General features: G+C 53.3%; 1 protein-coding gene across 3 annotated transcripts in view; it reads left to right on the forward strand.

Annotated features, from left to right (window-relative positions):
- SORCS2 (sortilin related VPS10 domain containing receptor 2) overlaps positions 1 to 26,488 on the forward strand; it is a 423,267-nt gene that overhangs the window by 124,041 nt on the left and 272,738 nt on the right. The window contains exon 1 of one of the 3 annotated variants that reach the window (XM_082727497.1): positions 11,550 to 11,568. The exons of the other annotated variants lie outside the window; for them this stretch is intronic. The gene's annotated coding sequence lies outside the window, so the exon portion shown is untranslated. Of the gene's footprint in view, positions 1 to 11,549; positions 11,569 to 26,488 lie in introns of those variants that run through there. 3 annotated transcript variants of the gene reach the window in all.

Genomic DNA, 26,488 nt, shown 5'->3' on the forward strand with positions numbered 1-26,488 from the left:
TTTGGATGGAGCTTTGCCAGTGGCACCATCAATTTCCAGCAGCCTTCGGTGACAGGCGGTGATGTGGGGGGTCTCTTCTGGCCACACCACTGGTGCTCTGTCCAGGATGATTGGGTGGAAGAGCTGAGTGCTGTTCCAGCAATGCTGCTGGCCAGCTGCATGATTTTAGGCAAGTTCCAAGGCCTCCCCATGTCTCCTGTCCCATCTGTGAGCTGTAAGGATTCCCGAAATCTCTGACTATGGTGTGTGTTTTCTGCTTAAAACCTTCAAATGATGGCTTTTTGCCCTAGAGGTGGAGCTCCAGCCCACTGATAGAGCACAAGATCTTTGGTGACCCTTGCCCAGGGACAGCCAGCCTTCTCCCCCATCCTATGCCTCCATGTCCTCCATCCTCTCTTGTCTCTGGGCTCTCGCTGTGGTTGGTCTTTCTGCCTGGAGCCCTTTCTTTCTCCTTCTTCCTTCATTTTCATCCTGCTATCTTTTCTCTGGCAAGGTCTTTCTCTTTTTTCCGTGTCAGTCTAGCTGAAGGTGTATTGTTTCTAATTTTTGAAAGAACAAATTTTTGGTTTAACTGATTTTTCTCCCTTATTTTTCTGTCATGTATTTTATTTGTTTTTATTTATTTTTTTATTATTTCCTTCCTTCTATTTACTTTGGGTTTGATATGCTCTTCTTTTTCTAGCTTCTTGAGGTGGAGCTTAGATGATTTTAAGTCTTTCTTCCTTTCTAATACAAGCATTTTAAGGCTATAAATTTCCCTCTTCACACTGCTTTAGCTACACTCCATCCATTATGATATGTTGCATTTCATTTTCTTCAGTTCAATTTCTTTTCTTTTCTAATTTCCCTTGTGATTTCTTTCTTTCATCCATGGGCTATTTAGAAATGATTGTTTATTTTTCAAATACTTGAGGATTTTCCAAATTTTTCTCTGTTATAATCTCTAATTTAGTTCTGTTGTGGTCAGAGAACATATTTTGTATGATTTCAGCTCTTTCACACTTGTTGAGACTTGTTTTACAGCCTAACATGTGATCCATCCTGAAGGATGTTCCTTGTGCTCTGGAAAGGAATGTGTTTTCTGCTGTTGTTCGGTGGAGGGTTCTGTAAATGTCCATTAAGTCAAGTTGGTTGACAATGCTGCTCAGGTCTTCTGTATCCTTGCTGATCTTCTGCCTAGTTGTTCCAGTCATTATTGAGAGTGGGACATTGAAATCTCCAACTTTAATTGTTGAATTATCTTTTTCTACTTTCAGTTTGGTCAGTTTTGCTTTATGTATTTAGGGGATGTATTGTTAGGTGCATATTAGTTTCCCTTGTCATGAGTTCCTATGGCTCCTTGTATTTTCCCCACTGTAACATTCATCAAACTATACTATAACTACTTGAAAGTTCTGTGAGGCCAGGGATAATGTCAGCCCCCCTCAGCTTGTCATACTCAGCACCTAACAAGAGCTTGCATAGGGTTGTAGGCACTCTGCAAATATTTGTTGGTTGATTGAATACGATCATGTCTATGAGAGATATTATATTAATCTTGGTTATTATTATTCCTGTCATGCAGCACTGTCTTTACTTACAAACATTGGAAAAACTTTTAGTGCTGGAGGAAAGCTATGACCCAGCCCAGCTAGGCAGCTCATACATGCTTCTTGAACAGAATTGAGTTAGGGTAGGTCCTTTTCCCTCAGGGAAGTGTCAGTTCCTGCTGGTCTCCCCTGTTTGGGACCACTCGGAGTCACCTGTCTGAGGTAGCATCTGGCCTAGTTTCCCCCACCCTTTGGATTTGATTTGGCATTGGCTTAGCTGTTGGTGTTGTCCATCTGGTTCTTCATGTGTGAAGTCCTTGGTAACCCTGGATCCATTTACAGTGGCCTTCCCACATGCCACACCTGGTACCAGCTCTTAAGGATATGATGGGGAATAAGAATAAAAAGCACCTACTATGTGTCAGGCATTCTACTGGGCCATCTAAGTACCTGTCTCAGCCTCACAACAATCCAGTGAGGTCAGGGTTCCCATAGTCCTTTGCAGATGAGGAACTCAAGGACCAGGGATGTTCAGCGTTTTGTCCCAGGTCACACAAGTAAGCCCAGAGCTGAAATATTCCCCCGAGTGGTTCCAAATCCCACGGTTATTTCCAGTCCTCCCTTGTCCCTTGAGAGGTGGGGAATGCCTCTTGGACTCTGTGGGTATGTGTGGACACCTCCCACCCCGTTCAGAGTGCCATGTGTTTAAACCACAGCATCTAAAATGGAGATGAAAAATTATGTAGTAACTACATTTTAAGGCAAATTAACCTTGATAAGATCTTTAATGTCATGTATTAGACTATTTTCCCTTAGTAATGCATTAAAACTGTCAAACCTGATATGATCAGACAATTAATGAGATTACACACGATGTAAATTTCAATTCGTTATTACAGTGTCTGTGCTAATAGGCTTGCGATCAACACCCAGAAACCACGCTAGTTCAAAAGGACAGCTTTTCGTGAATCCCGTGAAATGAACAGGCAGAGGAAGCCACAGTTCTGACAACTGACGTCTAACGATTTACTCAGATTAGCCGCAGAGACTGAGTTAATTGACAGAGTCCTTTGTGTAGGGCCAGCAAGCCCGAGGAGTTGGCAACTGATGAGCGGCCGTGTGGCGGCCTCCCCGGTGCTCCCTGGGAATTCCTGGGGTAATTACTCACGATCAAGTACACATCCTTCAGACACCTTGTTCTTCCAGGGCCGTTCGCTGGTTTTCTTGCAGGAATTAGGAAGCCGGAGTTCATTTGGAGGGAGCAAATGGTGGGAGAGAGTCTTTTGTGAACTTGAGGAATAATAAAAATAACTCGTATTTCTTGAGTTCCTACAACTTGTCAGGCACTGTGGTTAGGTGCCTGTCGTGCGTTCGTGTATTCAGCTCTCCCGGCTGCCTGGCTTCTGCCATCACACCCTCCCTCCCCCCACTTCACAGATGGTGAAACTGAGGCTTCCAGATGCTGGGGAACGGGCCAAGGCCACATGGCTGGCTGGCGGCAGATTTTAATCCTGTGTTTTCCCCGGTTGTCTCTTCTTTTTGCTACGAGCAAATGGGCTCTCCCACGGGCCGGAGTGGGGGGGCTCTCATTGCAGGAAAACCATCTGGAATCTCCTTGGTTCTGGAAAGACTGTGCGGAGACATTCCAGCCCCGACACGCCTGACACGTATCAGCCGCCCCAGAGGGGAAATCCGGTTTCATGGAATAGCTACGTCATGCACTGTGCCCGGGGACTTCTGGACCAGTGCAGGCCATCCCCTGGGGTTGGGGGGCGGTCAGCATTTCCCCTTTAAATATCTTGCATGAGGGCCTTTGCAAACCCACAGCGAGTCCCTCTGCATTCCCCACCTCATTGTTTTCTTGGGTGCCCTGGGAGCAGGGAATCCTGCATCCCTCCTCCCTGCCTCCATGGGCATGTCCTCTGGGCTGGGCTCCTGGGCTAGGCTGCGGGGCTGCAGCCTCACTGGGAAGGGGAGAGGATGGGTGGTAAAGCCACAAAGGCTGTGGATGGGTAGGACAGAGGCATGGAGAGTGTGGGAGCGCCTCTGCAGAGGCAGGCCCTCTCCTGGGTCAGGAAGGGGCCAGGGAGGGACAGGCAAGTCTTCATAGTGCTGAAGGAGGGATGACAGAGGGGACTTGACCATCAGAGAGCTGTCCCCGAGTGGACAGCAGGGTGCGAAGTCAAGACACTGAGCTTTCTGGGGACTGCAGTTGGTTCATGTGTCTGGGCGGGGCTGGGGGCTGAGCCCGGGCTTCATTTCCTATGGACGTGGGGTGCAGGAGGATGTGGTAGTAGGAGCACTAGGTGGGATTCTGAGGCGGCTCTCGTCCTGGTTTGGGGGGGGGTCTTGCACAGGTGAACAGGCCTCCGACCAGATGGACGTGAGTGTTCCTCCGTGGGTGGCTTTTGAAACACATCTATACCTGGGCCAGGCCTTTTGGTAGTGTTCCTCTGTAGTCCTCGCATATGAGTGCATATGAAGGTGTCCTGCTGGGCTGGACTTTTCCTGGAGGTTCCTGCAAAGCTGTGAGTGAGCGTAGCTCCGAGGTCGGCCACAGTAGGCCGCCCAGATGTGGGTTTCTAGCACAGAGGACAGCAGGACCTGTGACTCTACTTTACACTGGATGCAGCTGGCACTAAGAAATTTCTGGCAAATATGAAAAACAGGGTGGTGAGCCCATGACCCGTAGGTTGTGTCTGATGCTAGCAGAAGTGCAAGGAAAAACAGCATTTTCGGGGGCACCCGGGTGGCTCAGTTGGTTAAGCTGTGGCCTTTGGCTCAGGTCATGATCCTGTAGTCCCGGAATTCAGCCCCGCATCGGGTTCCCCACTTGGCACAGAGTCTGCTTCTCCCTCTGGCTCTGCTGCTCCCTCTGTGCTCCTCCTCTGGCTCACACTCCTCCCCACCCCCCCCCCCCAGCTCGTGCTCATGCTCTCTCTCCACGTCTCTCTGTCCAATAAATAAATAAAACCTTTAAAAAAGAAAAAAGGGTGTTTTTGTGCATTTTTCTGCAGTGTTGTAAACGGACACAGTCTGTCTCGTTTTAAGATGCGAGCTTGCTGTGTGGCTTGAAGAATCACACTCTGGTAATTTCTCTGAAGCTGGTGGATCCCCCTCGCCCGTAGCCAGGAAGTCACTATTCTTGATGGTGTTGGTGGCAGCGTCCTTTCCAGGGCAGCAATTAAGAGATATCACTGGCCTGGCCTGAGGCGATTGTCAGGTCAGCAGGGTGACTTCTCATTATGATCTGTATCAGATCATTTAAAATTGATCCTTTGGAAGACCCCCCCCCCACGATGAACAGGGGAGTTTAGGATGACATGGACAATGAGGCAAACCCTCAGGTGGGTTGGGGAGGATGTTAGATGCTGCCACGCTTGGGAACTGTGATCTGGGGGGTGGGTTACCAGCCCCCCATCCCTGCTGGGCAGTGCAATCCCGAGGGTGGCGGGGCTGGGTCGAAATCCCGGCCCCCTCCGTTGGGGGTGTTGGAGGGCCAACAAGGCTGTCAGGTGGGGTGTTTCAGAAAGAGCGCACTGGCTGCTGCGTGTACCCCATGGATGTAAGGTGGGAACCTGAAGGCCGGTCCCCAAGAGGCTGGTGGAGTGGGGCCTGTGCCAGGTGTGGCCCAGGCCAGGGGGATGGCTGGGCTGAGATTTTCCCCACGGCCACGTGGCAACACTTCTCTCCTGCCTTTCTAATCAAATACTGTGGGTCACAAGTGTGTTTTAAATGGGCTCTGAATAATTCACATCTATTAATTGCTACTGTGATCGCTAATCTCTCTGTTAGAGTCTGGCTTACTTTGGAACCTATCCCTGGGGTCGGCTCCTGACGTCTGTGTTTGCGCTTTACAACTTCTGTTCCTTGCATGCCTCTCAACACCCAGGCGCCTCTCTTCCCTTGCTGCCGTGTTTGGGGGAGTGCAGTGGGGCACACTGATGGGGGGCCCTGGGGCTGCCCGAGGTCTGATTGGGGGTGTCCCAGGTTGATGTGGGCCCGTGTTGCCTTATGATGCTTACTGACCTCGTAGACACTGATGCCAGCAGGGTCAGGCGGATGCTGGCCTTGCTGGCCCCCTCCACATGGCTAGCACGAGCTGCCCCCCACACCAGCCCCTTGACGGTCTTTACATCCTCTGGGTGGGCCGTCCGCTGGGAGCCACCAGCCCTCTCCTGCCAGTCCCTGGGACTGCCCTATCACGGTGAACACGAGGTGGGGGGTGGTGTCTGTCAGGTGGTTGCCTGTCAGGCCTTTGGACCACCGTATCCCAGGGGCCTGCTCGGCGTGCAGGCCGGTACTCAGCCGGGCATTTTGGGCTGTCATCGATCAATCATGCCAGCCTTTCTCTGTCCCTGCTCCCTCATTCCCACCACATACACAGCCGGCACTGTCCCCTCATCCACATTCTGTCCGTCGTCCATCACCCTGTCCCTCTGCCTCCCGCTGCCCCTTCCTGCCCATCTCCCTCCTTTCTTGCATTCTTGTCTCCCTTCTTTCCTTCGGTTTTGGCTGATCAGTCCCTTTCCCCGGATCTCCATCTGTCTTGTTAAGTGGGCTCTGGACACTAGTTCTCTGGGCAAGGCCCTTGCTGAGAGAGCTTGTGTGGAGGGCAGAGAGGAGGGGCAGCTCTCACTCCTCTGAAATGTCACAGAGATCCCCGTCTATCCTTCCACCTGCGACATTCCCTCTGTCCTCTCTCCCACCCTCCCATTCACCTGCCCATCCATCCATCTACCTGGCCACCATTCAACTCACCCCTCCATCCCAGCTCCTACCCATCCACATACCCCCCCGAACCATCCACCCATTCATCCATCTACCTGTCCACTCACCCACTCATCCCTCCTCCATCCACCCATCCATCCATCCTTCCTTCCATCCATCCATCCATCCTTCCATCCATCCTCTCTCCCATCCAACCATCCATCCATCCATCCATCCATCCATCCACCCATCCATCCTTCTATCCATCCTCTCTCCCATCCATCCTTCCATCCATCCTCTCTCCCATCCATCCATCCATCCATCTATCCTTCCATCCATCCACCCATCCATCCATGTGTTTTTCCAGTCATCCTCTCTCCTACACCCCCACCCATGCACAACCATCCATCATTCTCCTACCCATACTCTCTCTCACCCCCATCCATCCATCCGCCCGTCCCCCCATCCATCCTTCCATCCATCCACTCTCCCACCCCCTACCCAGTCATGCACCCAGCATTTATAGAGCTTGCCCTGCATTAGCTGCTGGGTATGCAGTGATGGACAGCTCAAGTGGAGTTGGTGGCTTCGTTTTTTTGGCTCCTTAAACCCTCCTGTGTAGCCACACATCACAGTTGTAACCACTTGGGACTGTGAAATGTTTTGTGGGGCTCTGTCTCCCTCCCAGACTATGAATGCTCCTGGGCTTGGGTTGGGTCTTATCACAGCCTGAGATGTCACAGGCTCTCAGTGAATTCTAGTTCGAAGGAGTGAAGCCGTGACCTGGTCCAGCAGCTCAGTTTTGTAAATGAAGCCGTCAGGGTGGGATGTGGTGGGCCTTCTTCAGCGCCTCAGAGGATGTTGTGGAGGGGGGGGCTCAACCACGCTCCCTGAATCCCATCCTTGTGCTTTTTCTGTATCTTCCTGCCTCTTAATATTTTGAGCTGGGGAGGGGGCATGTGTTAGGAGGAGTCTCTCCTTGGGCATAGTCTCTGGGGAGAAAGCTGGTGGGCCGGGATCCCAGCAGAGGTCTGGTGGGCTCTGGAGGGTGAGCAGAAGGGGTATGTTGGCACGGGTGCATGAGCATGCATGAGCCTGGGACAGGTGAGATCACAGGACTCACCCCAGCCCCAGTCTGAGTGTCAGGAAGGCAAGTCTGAGGGATCCGATGACATCCTTGTCCAGATTTGGAAACTGAGCCTCAGAGAGGCAGGAGGCAGGATGTGCCTCCCTGGTTCTGGAGTTCTTGATGGAAGCTGGTTCTTGAGCTCATGATGGAAGGACAGCTGTGAGGAATGACAGTGTCTGTCTGCAGTGGGGTGCAGAGGGCAGAGCGGCTGTGGGATGAAGGGAGCCAGGAGCCAAGGGCCTGGAAGGTGGGTGCCAGTCAGCAGAGCAAGGGAGTTCCTGCAGGGGTGTTGGAGTGGGGCATTGGGCAGTGCCCGGGGTGACTATTGGCTAAGATGGCAAGGTGGGGAGAGCTTCAGGGCAGGCCCAAGGGGGCTGCCAGGGTTTTCCCGGGGCCCAGAGGGAACACCAGCACCCGCCTAGTTTCCAGTGTGATCTCCGAGGAACCTGGAGTATAGATGCCTGTGCTGGGACCTAGAGGGGCCCAGGAGAGGGGTGTGCCGTGGGTTCGGGCACGACCATCTGTCGCCTAGCACGAGATTCTGCTCAGTGAATTATGTAGGATTTGGGTGCCCGTTCCATTCCAGATTTCCTGTCTAGGCACCACCCTGTGATGTTCTCACCCGACCAGATCGTACTGGTGAGACCAGTCCCTGGGACGGCTTTGGGAGGCAGCCCAGCTGGGCCATTTTCCCCATGCACTGAGACTGGGGGTGCCTATGGGACAGGCTGGCTGGGTGCGGTGGGGATGAGGTGCGCTTGCTGGTTCTTCTGCTTTAGGCAGTAAAGTCTGACCCCTTCTGCCATTTTAGCTGAATGTCAGGTAATGAATTTTTCATTAGCAGGGGTCCCGGTGTCTCATGAGGGTCTTTGTGGGGGAAGCTTCGTGATTTCAAAGATCAATATTTAAAACCCAGAGAAGCTGATCATTACAGTGGCTGGGAAGGAGCCACTCCCCCTGCTGTGCACACAGGTCTTACCTGAACCCTGGCCTTCTCTGCCCATTTCTGGAATGTACAGTTTTGAGTGTCCACAGCTCCTCCTTCCAGCTGAGACCATGGTTTTCAGCTCTGGCTTTGGGCCCCATCAGTGGCATGAACCAAAGACCCAGGTTCTGTTTTATCCTGTGCACAACCCCTGTACTGTGACCCCTGTGCAGTGACCTTGGGCAAAGCCCTGATCCCACACAGTCTTGTGTTCAGAGTCCCTGGGGCACAGAAGACAAAAGCTGGTGTGTCCCCTTGTCCCAGTCTGTGGTGGCTGGTCTGGGCTGGGCAGCCGAGCGGGGAAAGCCCAGCTGCCCGGGGCTCGGGGAGGCGGCTAGAGGCCACACACATTGTCTCGATTGGAGGGTAAGCCTCCGACATCTCACCCAGGATACAACAAAACCTGATTTCCAGTAACCTCCGCAGGGGCACTGAGGTCATTTTTAACAACTGGAGCAGGGAGGGAACAAGCAATTAAATAAGAAAGCAGACCTGAGGTGGGTTGCAAAGCGAGTGAGCTTGCGGCTGAAGGTCCTCGGGGGTCAGGGGGTTCAGATACGGCACCGGCACCGGAGCCTGGGGGCTGGGCGCTTGCAGCCTGTGGGACCTGGTACCGGTGTGGCAAAGCTCAGCTCCAAAGTAGAGGCGAGAACCGATTTGATCTCGTGAACGGGTCAGCACCGATCTCCTGTGTTCCCGGGATACGGCCCATGTTTGGAGCCTCTCTGTGTACCTCAAGTGTGATGCGGCTTTTATCGATGCTTTGTTTACCCAAATCTCCTCTTGTGTTTCCAAACAGTATCAAGTGATTAGAGAAACACAAACACACACAGGAGAAAAACAACCCCCACTTTACTGACAACATTCAATCTGTTCTATTTCTCCGTCCGGCTAATGATGTTTTTATTTGTTTGCGTCATTCTGGAATTGGGAAGGAACCCTGGGCTGGGTTGGAGGAATTGGAGCTGGGGCTCCAGGAGCCAGGCCCAAAAGACCCTCCTCACTTCCCCATCCCGAGACTGACCTTCCAGTTAACCCTTTCATGCTGCACTCCCCTCCCCACCCCGCCCCCGGCCTCAGGATACATCCCTCTGGCTTAGGGCGGTCTTGGAACGTCTTTGGATCAATAATTTTGTTACATGATCTGTGTCAGGAGGTTCACTGCTGGGTGGGAGGTGACCAGCACAGGCCCGTGGAGGTTTGAAACAAGGGAGTGAAGGATCAAAGGGCTGGCAGCTATGAGACCCAGGACTGTGCCCTCAGAGTGCAGGGAACTGCTGGCTGAACATTGAAACTAGGAACTCCAAAGCCCAGGAAAGCCACCATCCTGTCCTTTCTACCCCAGGGCTCAACTTGACTACAAGGGAGACTGGAAATTTGGTCTTGTGGTCAGTCCAGGAGAAAAGAAAATGACCTTTTGTGAATGCCTAGCATATCTTTGCTCCTGGTCAGTTCTCGCCTGGGAGAGAACAAGAAATCCAAGGGTTCAGGGCTCCCAGGCTGAGCAGTTAGGGTTAGGGTTAGCGTCCTTCCCTGGGATCCCTCCTTGCCCCACCCACTGCCTGACAGCACTTTTTTCTACCTTTCCCTGGTTTCTTGACTCTAGCCACTTTGGCCTTCTTCCTGTCCATGGGCTACCTAAGCCTGTTGCTGCCTCAGGGCCTTTGCACTGACTTTCTTGTGTGCAGAACTAGTCCTAATGGGGCTGGCTTCTAGGTCTTTTGACTGTCACCTCTGCAGAAAACGCCTCTCTTATCAGACATCCCAAAGCAGGCCTGCCTGCTGGCCCTCGGGGCCACTCGCCCAGCAGAACTCCCGTTTATTGTATTTCCTCCCACGACTTATCACTGTTGGACACAGGACATATTGCTCGTTTATTTGGTTTGTTTTCTGTGAGGCCCCCATCTTAGTCTGTTCAGATTGCTGTGACAAATATCACAGAGTCCTGGGGCTTAAACAACAGACATTTATTTCTCATGGTGCTGGAGGCGGGAAGACAGAGATGAAGGTGTTGGCAGATTTCCCTCCTCCGGGCCTGCGAGCAGCTACCTTCTGGTGCGTGCTCAATTCTCACACAGCCTCTCCTCCTCCCAGGGAGAGAGCTTTGTCTTCCCCTTCTCATAAGGATGCTCATCCCGTCCCCTGGGCCCTGCCTTTACAACCTCATCTAAGTCCAGACTCCTCCCAAAGGCCCCACCTCCTGATAGCCTCACAGTTGGGGTGCAGGGCTTCGCTATATGGATTGTGGGGGGACACACACGTGCCTGGCAGCCCCGTCTTTGCACATTAGGATGACAGAGCCACAAGGGGAGGGATGCTGTCTGCCCTGCACAGAGCGCCATCGTCAGGGACTGTGGAAGTGAGTGAGTGTCTCCATGAATGAATGATCCTGGGATTTCAGAAGATGCCTCCAGGTTTGTCCACTGATTGGCTCTGGTTCCTTCTGGAGGTGCCTGGCCAGCCCCCTGCTCTGCCCTGACACGTGCCAGGTGTTTTATATCCATCGCCTCATCTGATCTTCCCAGTGAGCTCAGACGGCGTTCTGAGCCCCGTCACAGAGGCAAGGGGCTCTGGACCCAGTCCCTCCCTCCCTTTACTGCAGACTCCGGGCTGGAGCAGTGGCTGTCCCAGAGCTTGTGGCCGAGCTCCTTCTGCCCATGACCTTGGGCGTCAGCCTGTGTCCTCCATGGGAGTGGAAGTAGGGGGGCCTTTCCAACTGTGCCTCTCTGCTTTGCCCGTCCCTGGGACTTGGGAGAGTGCCAGGTGAAACCTGGTTCAGGGCTCAGCCTTTGCTCTTTAATTTGAAAAGCCTAATTAAAAACTGTATAACGTCATGTTATATTGGCCCAACGATTGGTTCCTAATCCTAGCCATGAAAATTTGGATTGGGTCAAGGGGGGAGAGAGCAGATAACAGACTCACATATCCTGGAAGTTGGCCTCAAACTTCAGCAAGCAGTTTCGTTGGCTCAGAGCGTCCTTGATGTGGATCAGAGCCGGGCTGGTTCCTGCCAAGTTCCGGGGGTGGGACGTTGGCTAAGGAACTGAATTTGAGGACATGCTAATTACACACCTAGAGTGCGGATAATCTCTAATCTCACCCATGCTAATTGAGTGATAATTTCGTCCTTTCAAGGTGACTTAGCTCTTCAAGAGACTCCAGTTTTTAGGAAGATAACGCAAGATAGTACAGCTCCGCTGGGTGGAAAATAGCAGGTTTGTGAGGAGACGTTGGATTTTGGCCACTTAGGTGGAGGCCCGACTGGGGAGGAGGTGGAGGCCTTGAAATCCCGTGCCCTGTGGGCCCTCTCCTGGGCCTGCCGTCCCTCTGTGGGTGGGGGCGCGGCCTTGGCGTTCTGGTGCTTTCTGCAGACATGGCTTCAGATGAAGACGGGCGGTGGCGTGCAGGGTTCCTCTGGTTGGGAATGCTTTCCAGGTGAGCCCCTCGGGGTTCTGTGTGTTCCCACCCCGATTCCTTCTGTACCGAGGGAGCCCCATGGTTCATTGAATTCCCCCGCTCCCAAGGAGGAGCTCGAACCGGCTGGGATTCCCTGGGCAGGTTAGAGAGAAAATCCACCAGCGCTCACTGGGGTGGAATGTGTTGTCTCCGGGAGAGCTCCCGAGACGAGTTTTCATAACCTCTGTGCAGTTCAGGTCTGCCAGGCGGGGATGGTGATAGCCTGGGTCAGTGTGAGCTGGTTAACGAAGTGGGGTTCCTGATTGGCATTTAGGAAGCATTTGCCCAATCATACCGGCCCCTGACAGGCGGTATCTCCAATCCTTGCCCTAGCCCCCTGGGTTGAAACTCGTATGGCCCTTAACCCCATTTTGCAGATGAGTCGTGATTATCATTATGGTTCTGATTGGTCCTAGCACACAGATGAGAAGACTGAGGCACAGAGCAATGGCTTGGCCAGGATTCCCTTCCCCCAGTAAGCTCCTTAGGCTGTGTTCTTCCTCTTCTTGGGATTGACTTTCATTTTAATTTTGAAGTGTCTGCTTTGACGTGTGAAGCCTTTCGACCAGTCTGCGAGGACTTTCCCTTCCAACACCCCGATCTTGTCCACAGAAAATCAAGTGTAGAGCTCAGCCTGGCTGCCCGCAGAGGGGAGCGGACAGCTCAAGGATGGCGAAATGAATTTTTCTAAAAGGAAATTTCAAAACATATCAAGGTTGACTTCATGGCCCCAGATATGGCTTTTTGTGCTTTAAGTTACAAGTTGGTGGTGTGTTTGGGTCTTTTGGGTTCTTCTCGTATTTTCCTGTCTTATCATCTGTCAGGAGCCACAAGCAGGACATTTTTTTTGCATCTCCTCCCATTGCTTGTAGTTTCTGTTTGATGCATGTGGCTGCTGCGTCCTTGAGGACAAAATATTCAAAATAGACCCTCCCTGGTTATCCTATCATTAGCCTCATACGATGCCCCTACCAGGGAATGGACTCGGTGCGTATCGTCTGGATGTCGAAGGGCTCGGTGCTATCTGAAGACCGTCTGGAAAATGCCTCAGGTGCACAGAACAAAAAAAACAGGTGCATCTCTGTCTTGGCTCTGTTGTCACGATCCCTCGAGGCAGGTGGCTTGGGTGTAGGGGTCAAGGAGGCTGCGTCTGAGATGCAGGGACCTGGAGGGGCTTTCCTGAACTCAGGAGACAGGAGGTGGCTCGGCTGGGTCTTTGGCTGAGGACTTAGTGGGCTTAAGCACTGGGCAGGGGAGGGGTGGGGGCGCATCCAGGAGTGGTGTGCCCACACATGCAGCTGACCAAGGACTTGGCCTTGTCTCTGGCAGTCTTCTCAGCATCCCCATAAAGGGGTTACCCCTCTCAACAGGCCGGGATCCCTCATTACCAGAGCTCAGTGAGCGGACCAACAGCAGCGTGCCCGGTGCCCCGGGTGGGGTGGAGAAGCTGGGAGCCAGGCTCAGGCTCAGGATGCCCCACGGAAGAGTCCTCTGTGGCAAATGCATGAGTGGTGGCTTTTCCACTGACCTATTTTATCTGACTGTTGCTGGCGCTCACAGATCCCAGGCTGTGCCTAAATTTAAATTACCTGTGCCCGGTAATTTAAATTTAGGAAAACACTGCTTGGGCAATGTGCTCGGCAATGCTGCTGTTTGTTTAATTGGCTTTGGGTGTGGAGGGGCCGAGGCACGATCTAAAAATACCCAGGCTTGGGGCCCTCATTGGTGCTCCCGCATCAGAAGGACCTGTCCAGCTCCTCGAGGCCCGTGTCGGAGAGCTAGGGAGCCGCCAGAGAACGAGTTTCCTCTCCGACCTTTGCTGGTGGCTGTTAGGGCATCATTCTGCATGAAAGAATTTACTTTTCCACGGAACGTATTCCATTTGGTGGCTGTAGGCATTAACGTAGCTGGGATTAAAATCGGGTCAACGGGATTGAGAATAAATAGTGCTTTAACCGGAGTAATACACAGCCAGGTCCCCCCAGGGGCCCTCCTGGGCCAAGAGCAGCTCTTCCAAGGTCAAGACCGTGTCCCTAAGTGTGCTGCAGGAGGGGAGGGAGGGACAGGCACGGAGGGTGGACTGGGGGGGGGGGCCCTGCTATCGTGGATGTGCCTGGACACAGGGCCAGCAAGCAGAGCGTGAGTGCCAGTGGCTGTCATTTGGAGAGTGTACCCCAAACAGCCAGCATATTGAAACAATTATGGGCGTTAGTTTATAACGAATGCCCCATGAGGTGGTTAATTACCTTTTTAATATTCTTACTACTGATTGGACATGAACCACCACGGGCCTGCTGCCTGTTTGCCTGGCAGAACGCGAGGCATTTTTTTTTTTTTTGCATCGTCATTTTGATTTCCACTTTGTGGGTGGGGATTAGGCTCCGAGAGGTGAGATGACAGGGTCCACGTTTCACAGCAGGACGGCAGCAGGGAAAGGATTCCAGCCCTTTCTCCTGGTCGGTCCCTTGCAGCACTCCTTCCCCTGGGAGGCCGGGCCATCCCAGGAGGGCTCCCCTTTTCAGTTCCAGCCAGGCCGGGGGCGTCCTCCAGGGCTACCTGTGTCCTTTCCCCAGGACAGTGTGGAGGCCAGCTGGCCTTGGCTGCCCCTCCCCGGCCCACACCTTCTCCCAGACTCTTGCAGAGGTCCAGCCCAGCCCTGAAGGTCCTGTAGGCGCTGTCTGACTAGGCCCAGGGGAGCAGGTCTATTGCCTCCCTGACTCCAGCATGGCCATGGCTTTGGGCGCATTAGCCCTCCAGGACACCCCAGGGAGTGATCTCTCAGACTGGTAGATGACTGACACGGTCTCACATCCCTGGCCTTTGGCTGACCCCATGACCGGTTGGTAGTATCCTGGGGGATCAGCTGTGGCTTGGACCTGCCTGGATGGGTGGGTTACTGAGTTCCCTCTCGGGTACTAGATAGATACAGGCCCTCTGTTAGCCCCCGAGGCCTGATGGATAGCCTGTGGCCTGTGGGGACGGCATGGTGGGGGCCTCTGTCATGAAGAGCTGTCCCACGTCCTAGAGGGCCCTGTGTCTGTGGCTGGTACAAGCCGCCATATCGGAGGGACTCAGCAGCTGGCCTTTGCTCAGGGGACTGTCTGCAGCCCTGTGGGAGGGACTCTGGCTACTTTGCCATTGAGTGGAAGGTGTAAGACAATGGGACACCAAGATGGATCACATCTGATGGGCTAGCCAAAAATTCGGCACAGACTCGCCAGCCTTGATATCGTGGGACTGGGGGGCAGGCACCCATGGGGCTCTGTGGGTTGGCGGCCATCAGGATCAGGACCTGACACTCCCCTCTGGAGCCTAACAGCCAGCCCGCATTTCACGAACTACTCATGGGTTATAAAAATAGAAGAAAGAAAAAGGAGATTAAAAATCCTCAAGGGCCTAGAATGCTCGGGACTCCGTCCTTAGTGATGCTGTCATGGCTGTTTGAAGGTGCAGAATTGGAGGCTCAGAGAGGTTGAGTGGTTTCCTCAAGGTCACCCAGCTCGTGGGTGGTCAGGGGCTGAGTAAGCGGGTGAACAAGGCCAGGCAGCGGCGGTATGGGGGAGGCGGTGACCTCCAGTGTGCGTGGCTTCCAGCCCCTCTCTGCCACGTCACCAGGCTCTGTTAACTTTGGGTCCTGTCTCTGCCCGCCAGGCAGCAGCTCAAGGGCCCCCTGGGCCACGTGACCAGGAGTCCACGAGGAATACCACAGGGAATCTGTCTTGTTAACCTGCCGGCATATCCTCCTGCTCTCCTGCTTCTTCCCTTGAAGGAAGTGCTGGGCTTGATAGATTTTTTGGGAACTCGTCTCGGCGAGGTGCCACATGGTAGACAAAGACGGCAGAGCCTTGGAAACAGATCTGAGCCTCAGGGGCCACAGCTCAGGCCGTGTGCAGGTTCTGTGGTCCCCAGGGCATCTGATACCATGGACACTGATGGCCACTCAGCCCATGGTCCTCTGACATGCCTCAGAGGGCACGGTTTGTTCTTGGAGAAGCTGTATTTGTGCCCGAACAGCTCAAAATCCCTGCTTTAAACTCATTCTGTTGTTTTGCTGGGAATTAATGCCAAGCTCAAGAGATTGTTCTTTCTGGATTCCGATGTGTCCTGTTCGTTTTAAAAATTGGGGGCCTTTTTCCTCTCTGGGCCTCTGGCAGCCCCCAACCTCTCTGGAAGGGTGTGGCAGCCCATAGGACCATACACAAGCCAGTCAGAGTCTCAGAGCTCCTAACTTTGGACCGAGAGCCCAGAGGCTCAGTTTCCTCACCTGTGAAGTGGGTCCAACAGCATCTACCTCCGGTTGAACGGTGAGCCTTTAGTGAGTCTGGAGACGTGAGGCTCACAGACAAGTGTTCTGTCCCAGGAGCCGCATCCCCTTCTTCCTGACGTGGCTCGCCGTGGTTGTTCCATGCTGTCCAGGTGAGGTGAGCTGAGTCCCTTGTCCCTGAGGCCGAAGTTCTCCAGAGTCCTTTCTTCCCATTTCCTCTTCCTGCTGGAAGGCCTTGGTGCCAGGCTGAGTTGCTCCCCATACCCTCCTGGTCCCTTTTTCATGCATCTTCTTACTCCCACAGATGTTAAGTGCCCTCTAGTTTGGAGAGGAGCGGATCTTGACCCCATCCCAGTTTCTCTTTCCCTGAGTCCCCTCTGGAGGTCCCAGCCTAGTGCTCCATGACCTGGGCTCTCGGAAAGGCCCCCTCCCTTCCTTCCTCCTTCGGGGCTTCATCAGACCCTCCGAGGGCCTGCCGCCCGCCCCGCTCTACCCCACATTCCCTATCAGTGGTGTCGTTTTCTTGGTGAACACATGATACATATTTTGGAGATAACTTCATTTAGGGCCGTGCGCACCATGGATGGCCAAGCAGGTTTGTAAGTTGTGGATGGCCTGAGAGATCCCTCACGGAGATGCTGTCAACACAGCTACAGTAAATGAGTTCTAGTTCGTGTCTCTGAGGGCCATTCACCCTCCCTGACCCGGGCCGCCCAGGTCCACCTACCCAGGAAGCAGCAGGTGAGGCGGTGGGGTCTACTCTGGGCTCAGCACCTGCCCACACCTGTTGCCCAGATTAGTCGCGCTCCCCACCCCTCTACCCGCCCCAGAGCACAGGGGCAGTCGGGTTGGGAACAGTGGTGGGCAGAGCAGGGACCGCCCCCCGAAGGCCTCAATGGCAGCAGGCCTGCCTCTCCTATGACAATCCTGGGGACCAGCGATTATGAACAACGTTATTTTATAAAGGAAAAAAATAGAACCTGCTTGCCAGAATGCAAAACAATAAGAGATGACTCCATGTGGAGAGAGGGGGCTGCCGGGGCATCCGGGTGCTGGGCCCCGCTGCTGGCGGCTGGACAGCTTTTATGAAACTGACCTTCACACAATGGCTAAGGAAGAAAGGAGGAACAGGTTGAATGCTAATGACTGCAGACTTGGCCTTGCTGCTCAGGCAGACACAGCCTCCAGGGCCCTCCCGGTGCCCAGAGGTACTTCTGTGGCAGCCCTAAGGGGCAGGTTGAGCACAGCCCGGGGAGGGGGAGATGGGAGGGTGTGGGGGAGTCAGACAACCATGGGATTTGGCAGGGACTGGGGCCTGGGGGTGGCTGGGGGTCGGTGGCTGTCAGAGGACCCCTAGGTTCTAGTTTGGGGCACCTGGGTGGATGGCAGGACAGCCAAGGCTGGGTCTGGGATATCCGTCCAGTGCCATCAGCCGTTCTGTCATGGACATGGTGGGTGGACAGTGGCTTTGAGATGTTTTCAAGGCCCATAACCATTTCTTTGAAAAGGATCTAGAACAGAGCCATGATTTATAAACCAGACGAGCAGGGTTCCCCTGCCACAGCCCACCCTTGGTGCGTGGCGGTCAGCATGGGACTCCAGGCCTCCTGGGGCAGTGATCAGAAGCCCAGGTTCCGGGGCAGCTGTGCACCCGTAGGAGCCCGACGTACCTGCTATTTACAGTCACACCTGCCACGGGGGCTGCAGGGGTGACCATAGCTGGTGGATGGTTGTGCTAGGGTTCTCCAGGACAGAAGCCTGTGCCCGGCTTTGCAGAGTGTCATGTGAATGCACAGCCACCCCCTACTTGGCCAGGACAAGAGGTGCCACTTCCAGGGCTGTCCCTACCACTCCTGCCCCTAGATCAGACAAGCCCGGGACTGGCAGCCGGGTACCCTATGGTCCGGCTCCATAGGTACAAAGAGTGGGCTCTCTGTCCCTTCTTTTTGTTTGTCACAGTGATATTCATCAGCAGGACACCCGAGTCTGTGCCTGAGACAGAGGCAGAAGGTGGGGCTGGGCGAGGTGCCTCTGAACATCCCTGCACCCTCGCACCCCTCCTCCTCCTGGGCTTCTTCCGGCCTGTGATGTGGAAAGGCGGGAGCCTTCCATTCCTTCTTTTTCTCCTTCTTGGCTTCTGCTCCTCTCCTTTCCTCTCTCTCCACTCCCCTCCTTCTCCTCCCTCCTCCCCTTCCCTCCCCTCGTCCCTCCTTTCTCCTCCCCCCTCCCATCTTCCACCTCTCCCCCCTCCTCCCCTTCTTTTCCCCCTCCTCCCCCTCCCTTCCCTCTCTCCCCTTCCCCCTTCCATCTCATCTCCCCTCCTCCCCCCTCCCCTCCCTCCCTGTCTCTGAGACACTGTCCATGCCCTGTGCGCACCATCCATAGTTTGCCACCAGTGCTGGGCTGTGTGATCGCCAACTGAGCATGTTTCCTGCCCCCCAGCCAGGAAGGGGCGGCTCCCCGGGGCGGAGAATGGGGAGAGGGCCAGCTCCCCAGGCGGAGAGCTGGTTTGTTTCCTGCTGTGTCCCCAGCACAGAGCCGGGCACATAGCTCATGCTCAGGATTTCACGGTTGGATGAAAGCATGCCTTCTTCATTCCTGAGTTCTCCCAGCATTTACTGGCTGTGGTTGGGCAGCCACTCGGGGGAGCCCCGGAATCCATTTGTAGAGTTGGGGACACCATGGCCCAGGCCCTTGGATGGTGAGGGGAGGACCTGGCTCGAGTCCGTGGGCAGGTCAGCGGCAGGGTCTGACCTGGCCAGAAGGACCCAAGTCACCAAAGGAATCTGACAGGGATAGATGTAACTTAAGCATCGAGGTTCCCAAACCAGCTGACCCAGGAGCAGGTGCTGGCCTCTTTCCTAGCAGCAGCAGGATGTTAGGAGGACCCCAGGGTCTCCAAGGAGTATGAGCTCCCCATGGGGAACCATGCAACATAGTCCCTGCAATGACACTACCACCTCAGGCTATATTCATAGAGGTATTAGATCTACATCCAGGGAGGTGATAGTCTGTTAGAATTTGCAGGGACCTGAATATACCTTGAATATTGTTCAGGTGAGGTCATACTTGAAGAGGGGTGGCAACAATCGTCATTATATCCAGAGCACTGTGACCACAATGGAGAACTATCAAATTTACTGCCAAGCAGTGTTGGAGTCCAACAGGCTCGAGTTTTTGCTCTGCCACTTGTGAGCTGTGTAAGGTGTGCCAGTTCCCGAACCTCTCTGAGCCTCAAGTTCCTCCTCGGTGAAATGGAAATGATTGGTGCTAGGGGTTGTTGGGAGGATTGAATGATGACTCTTGCCGGGGTGGCCGTCACAGGGACAGTGGACAGGGTGTGTCCTCAGAGCACGCCCCAGCTCAGGCCAAACAGCTGCGAGCCACTGGCTCTGATGGGTGCCGGCTCTGACACCGGGCTCTGACACTTGCTAGGAAATTGCTCATTAGGGGCCCTGAAAGCGTGCATTGAATTCACGCAGCTTATTTTTACATAAATTTGGGGGAGTGGGAAAACAAAAAGAGACAATTTGAAAAGAGCATTCTTCAAGCATAATGAAGGCTTTGGCAGGGAGCCAAACCTCACCCCAAATCCCAGCTCCAGGGTGCAAGCTGGTGACAGACGCCCCGCCTGCCGCCTTCCCACAAAGCCCAGGCTGTGTGTTAGCTGGATTTTTAGCTTTGCCTCTGAATGGCTGAGCTGCCTTTGGCCCTAAATCCTGTGCTCTGGGCTGCGGGAAGACTTTCAGAGACGGAGAGCTGCTTAAATATGGCAGAAGCCTTCTTTCTACAAAGGGCTTGCAAGCTGGAGCCATCACTCTGCACCCCCACCCCCACCCCCGCTGGATTGTGTGTCCTGGCTTACTTGTTGGTGGGAGATGGGTGCCCTTTTCTAAAGCAGAGCCCGGGCCTCCTAGGGGGGTTTTGGACTTATCTTCTGGGCTCAGTCCTGCTCACACCCTTGGGTGCACTCTCTAGGAAGTCTGCCCTATTGAGGACTCCTGGCTTCATAATGATGGGCCAAGCCATGTTTCCCAGGGGGTTTGAAAAGTGACCCTAGGCGGTTGCTGAAAGCAGCTCGTAAATGTGAAATTGGCCAAGTACATAATGGAAAGTGATACTTAAGGAAATGCTCGCTCTGGGCTGTCTGTCATAAGTCCGCCTCCATTCCTCAGAGCTGCTTCGGTTCACAGATAGGGAAACTGAGGCACAGAGAGCTGCATTTGTTTGCTGAACTCAAAAGGCAGTAGGGGGAGGAGGAGGTGGGGTATGACTTCAAGATCTATTTAGATGTTCTGGGGGGTGGAGACTTTGGGTGGAGGGATGGGACCCTGGAGCTCAGTCTTGGCTTGGGGAGAGTGTTTGAAGGACGGGTCCCCAGACTTCCCACCTCCCCTCCAGCGCCCCCTTTGCTGTGGCTTCTCAGCCCCTGGGATGTCTGCCCTCTGCCCTCCTTCTTGCCCAGTTTGCTTTGCAGTTTCTGCCCCATGGATCTTAGCAGCAACCCTGCAGCCTCCTGCTAGTGTCCGCTCTGCTGGGCAGCCTCTCAGCTCCTTGCTCCCATCAGCACTTGCACACTCTAGGGGTTTGCACATGCTTCCACCCGGGCGGGACCCCTGCACTATTGCCCCCTCCCCATTGCTCTGCCCCCTCTCCTCTAGGAGGCAAGGAAGTACGGGAGCTGTGTGACCTTGGGTAAGTTAAACCCCCTCTCTGGTCCTGTTTCCTCATCTTTGAAGTTAGGATAATCATAACAATACCAATAACCCCCCAAAGTGTGGGGATTGCTGTGTCACCAGCCTGTATGGGCACCCAGGATATACAGGGTGGGGGAGACCTCCTTTCAGGTCGTCCCTTCAGCCCCTGGGAAGGGCGGGGGGCCATGGTGCCTGGGAGGGGCACAACTTCTAACATGCGAGACCCCGACATCCAGCCAGAGCTCTGTTCATGGCTCCTGAAGGGCCTGGGCATGCTCAGAATTCAGCAGGTGTATTTCTTGGGAGAAGAAAGAGGGATGATGGGCCCCTGGGCTGCCTCGTCTGCATGTGTGGGCTGGAGTGACATGTGGTGGGGGGGCAGAGGACAGACCCTGTCCGCCTCGGATCTCTGTCGTTAGGATTCTCAACAATTAGTTGTAACAAAGCTGAGCCTACCACTGACAACTTGAGCAAAACTACTTAAAATCAGGGTCCTTGGCAGTGTGGTTGACTAATTTATGATTGAAAAATGACACTTCAGAACTAGCAAAACTTTTCCAAAAGGCAAAAGGGTTACTTGTCATCACCATGTGTCTGTGGGCCCTTCTGGATGAAGCCTGGCGTCCTCCAGTTCCTGCCCTGCATATGGCTGGGCCTCCGCTGGGACCCTGCTGGGTCTCCACTTGTCCTCCTGGAATAGGATTCCGTCCTGTCTCTCTCCCTCCTGTCTCTGAGGGCTCCTGGAGGGCAGGGACAAGGTTTTTTCCTGCACAAGTAGGAGCTGGGTACCTGCTGAGTGTTTGTGGGGTGTTTCATGCAGAGTTGGGGCCTGGGCTGTTTGCCCAAAAATCTGCAGAGTTCCCCTTGGACTCTTACCTGTGTTTCTATGGAGGTGTGTGGGAGCCTGAACCCATGTGCGTGCCAACTGTAGATTCCGAGGGTGCAGGGGTCCCCATCCTGGGCCTGAAGGGGCTGCCTGTCCCTCCTCTGCCCCTACCCAGTGAGAAGGCACTGCCCGGAAGCCGAGGCAGTCAGGGTCCCATCTTGGAGGCCTGCCTGTGCCCCATATCCGGGCCAGATGCTCTCTGTTCCCTTCACGGAGCACATCGGACATGCCCCACCAAGTCCTCCTCGAGAGCCTCACCACACTTCCCTGGTTTCCATGGCAATGTCAATTTCCCACTCCGACTGCTCTTCAGTGGGATTATAAATTCATTATTTCATACTTAGGTCTTGCACTCTGCCTTGTTCGGCTTCTAGATTCCGCTGTCTTGATAGGACTCTATTCATTTATTATCTGATGGGGGGGAAAATGAATTGAGTTGGTGCCTGGATATTTCCTTTTCCCCGGGGCCTGAGGACGGCCACGCTCACAGAGGAGCCACTGTACCCAGAGATGCGGTGCTGGGCATTTGGAATCTCTGTTGTGTGCCTTGGGCTCTGGAGCTGTAGATTTTAATCACTGTGGATAAACCGAGCTGCTCAGATGAGCTGCATACAGTCCCCCCGGCGGGGGGGAGGGGGAGGTCCATGGAGAGTGGGTGGCTGTCTCCTGCTTGCTGTGGGTTCTGGTCCTGGCTAGTTGCTTGGTAGCTGCCCATCCTTGGATGAGTGGGGGCAGCAGGGTCTGAGCCTCTGTCCCCTCATCTTTAAAATAAAGCCCACTTTGCAGGGCTGGGGGCCAAGCAGACAGAGCCTAGCACAGGGAGAGACACAGGCATGTTCCATAAGACAGCTGCTGAGTGAACCACCACCCTTCCTCTTAAGAAGCCATGCTACACCTTAGCCAGGGGGACAGGGTGGGCGAGTGGTGGTGTTTCTCAATCTTGGCCATTGTTGACAGTTTGGACCTCATCATTTTGCTGTTGTGACTGTTCCGGGGTCAGCCCGTGCCCTGTAAGATGTTCAGCAGCTCCCTTGAGCTCATCCCGCCAGATGCCAAGAGTGGCAATCAACAAAGTACCAGAAGTCACCAGATGCCAAATGCCTGCTGTTTGGGAACCCCTGCCCTGGCCTCCAGGGGCCCAGGCTGGGAGAACGTCTGTGCCGTATCTGCCCCTAGTGCCCTTCTGGCTTCTTCTGTCACTGTGATGACTTTCTGTCCCGTGTTCCAGCCATGTGTGCTCGTGGTGATGATTGGGTATGTGTCATTTCCCCAGGGAATGTGACTGTGGGTGCATTGTCTTTGGGGGACATGCATGTGTTTACATTTCTCTTGGATAGATGCCAAGGAGGGGGAAGATCTTATGATAGCGTATTTATACTTTGTAAGCAAATTGTTTCCAAAGTAGTTGTGTCATTTTGCATTCCTTCCACCTAAGGGCCAGAGTTCCAGTTGCTCCACATCCTTGACAACGCTTGGTATTGTCAACTTTGAAATTTTAGCCACCTCACCAGCATGCTGATCTATCTCTTTGTGATTTAATTTTCATTTCCCTAATGACTAAGGATATCGAGCATCCTTTCATGGGCTTCTTGCCACCCATATCTTTTCTTTAGTAGAGCAAATGTTTGGCATTTTTGGCTATTTTCTGTTGCAGTGTTTGTCTTCATAAGATCAAATTTTTAGAGCCCTTTTTATGTCTTGGATTCAGATCTTTTGTCAGATGTGTGTTTTGCAAGCATTTTCTCCCATCTATAATTTGTCTTTTCTGTTTCTTAACAGTGTCCTTTGGGTGTAAATTTTTAATATTTGTGAAGTCCAATTTATACTTACGTATTTTTTTATGGCCCATGCTTTTGTATCTTAGCTAAGAATTTTGACCAGAAGTCACAGTGATTTTCTTCCCTGTCTTGTTCTAGAACTGTTAGAGTTTTAGAGTTTACATTTAGGTCTGGGGCCCATTGTGAGTGTGGTTTTGTCTATGGTGTGAGGTTGAGATTCAGGTTTGCTTTGCTTCTTGTTTCTTGGCAGGTGTTTGTTAAAAACACCATGACTGATGATTAATTGATTAATTAGTGATTAATTTTAAAGGAGTGGAAAGATATAAGAGGTCTCCCTTGGAAGAAGGATGGAGTTAGTTCATTAAGACCATGATGTGGAAATAATCTTAACCCAAACAAGAAAGGAAGGAGAGAGAAAAGCAGAGGACAGTGGAGCCCTTGCTGGACTCCAGGTCTGGGTGGCAAACTCATTTCACCCGGATTTCTCCAACTGCAATGGAAATCGGGTGCCATGTGAGCCCTGGGCATGGCTCCCGGAGCCCTGGGCATTGGTTTTCCAGAGGGAGTGGCTCGACCTGCCCACTTTCTACCCCTCCACTCACACCCTCTGGCCAAATTCACTCTGACCATGCATGACCCGGGGCCCGATGAGGCCAAGGCCGGCATCTCGGTGGCTGTCAAAGGCTGAGGCCCCTACTCACTGAGAAGCCCACACATTTGTAGCAAGTCTTCAGAAATGATCCCTGCAGCTCTGTGTCATGTGTCTGATGGGAACACAGGCTCCATTCCTGCCGTGTCACCCTGACTCTGCAGCCACCTTACACTCCTGCCTGCCTCTCTGCCTGGGTGCACCGTATGCAAGGGTGGGAAAGGCTTCGAACTGGGGAAACCCACCCGAGCTTGCCTTTATGTTTGGGATTTTGTTGCAGACAAATTAACAAATCCCTGCTCTGGACTGGGAGGGGAGTGACCCTCAAAAAGAAATATCTGGCTAACTCCATCCATCATCAGGGCTCCTGGCATAGTGATGAGGAAAGGCAAGTTGTTGGCCAGTTCATGGTGCATGAGAGGAGTTGAGGGTCCATGAGGCTCCCTTGTCCAGCTCCAGCTGACACGGATCCCCTCTAACATTCTGACCAGCTCGTCGCCTACTGCTTGCTCACTCCTGGCGATGAGGACCTCACTACTCTGATCAAGGAGAAACACCACTTCAGATGGGACAACTGTGTCTTTTCTAACTCCCTGAGTCAAGTGTGGAGATGCAGAGTTATCAAACAAGGGTCTTGGCCATTTATATCAGAGTCTTACAGAGAAGATACATGGAAAATTCCAGGAACACCAAGGCTAGCTGTGTGGGCCATTATCTCGGGACATGAAAACCCTCCCATTTTTATCTCCTATCCTTGTGGCCTCATGGAGCCATCATCAGGACACTGCCCCTGGGTTTCTGAAGGAAGGGCTTGGCTGGGCCAGCTAGTGGGAATCCTTGCCTCACATGTGCCCAGTTTTTGTGAACAGTAGTGGTGAGCGTGGGCAGGAGGCCAGATCCCATGACCTGGGTTTGCACAGAGAACCAGCCTGGGGCAGCATTGCGAAAGTGGGAGTAGCAGCTGGACCAGAAACAAACACAAAAACCACACACTAGACTGCATCGGCCATGCTGCCGTGGACATCCGCCCGCCAGAGAACCCTGAGAGGTGACTGTGAGAGGTACAGGGTGTCCCCCAAGGGGTGATCAGGAACAGGTGCATCTGGTTTTCAGTAGACTTGGCTCCTTCTGGTCTCATGCAAGCTCCTTTCTCCCATCGTTGGCCACAGATCAGCTGTGTGCGAGTTCCTTAACTTCTCTGATCACTGATCACCAGCTGGAAAAAGTAATTGCTCTGAATCATAGACTTGTTGTGGAGCTCAAACCAGGTGAATGCTCGTAGCTTAGAAAGTTCCAGATAAGCACCATGATGTAAACACCTAAGCTAGGCGATCACGGGATTCGGCACAAGAATACGTGGAGACAAGTCTCGCACGTAGTAGGAGCTCCATGGAGGATGGCTGGCGGTGTGTGTCTCGTACCTTGAAAGCCCATCTGGACAGAACTCTATACTGCGTGGAGCTATGACAAATGTGACCTCTTTGATCACAGAATTGCCCCACCCCCAAGCATTCTTATTATAGAAAACCTGGCAAGTGCGCAAGAGAGAAAAGAAAACCATTACTGCATCCAGAGGTCACCGTTCCTGCATTCAGACACTTTCCATCTGGTTAGTTTCATGCACGTGTCTGTGTATCTGTCATCTGTCCACGCCTGTGTTCATAGGTGGGTATAAACTCAACAGTCACAATGAAGAGATGGCAGGAAACATGCCACGTTAGTTCATCAGGGGTTTGCTGTGCCCCACTGGGGGCTGGCCCTGCCCCAGCCTGGGGTCCGAGGGTGGGTGGGCGTCCTGGTCATTGACTTCAGCAACTCTCTGGTCTTGTGGAGGAAACAAAGACACACCGATTTTCAGTGTCATGTGGAAGCATGGAGGAGGACCTGCCGTATGTAGAATCTCAAGTATTTTTTCACATAATATTATATCATGAGTATTTTTTTGGATCATTGTTTGTCTCCCTGCCCCCCCCCCGCCCCACCCCATGCTTTGTGTTTGCTGATTGAATTAGATGGCTTTGCTATGGTTTATGGAAACTTTCGCTCCATAAGCTTTGTTCCCAGGCTTAGTGTTATAAGTAAACGGAGCCCAGATGAGCTTTGAATGTTGACAAGCAAATGTGTTAGCCCAGCCCCCGAACCGGGGGACGGAGGCGGGGGTGACAGATCAGACCTCCTGCCAAGGGTCTGATTCTGGAGAAAGGGACAATCTAGCAGGAAGCTGCACGGCTGTGGTCTCGGCTGGAGCCTGGCAGACATTCGTCACTTCGGCATCCCCTCTGAAAGCCGGGACCGCATCGGGATGTGTGTTGAAATAGTTCTGCCAAATTTGCTCCATCATTAACTTTCCATCACTGTTAATTTCAGGCAGGGCTCTTCATTCACGCCTTTTGTCTCTGTCAAGT

The sequence above is a fragment of the Mustela nivalis genome (genome assembly GCF_964662115.1).
Source record: "Mustela nivalis genome assembly, chromosome: 4".
NCBI lineage: Eukaryota > Metazoa > Chordata > Mammalia > Carnivora > Mustelidae > Mustela > Mustela nivalis.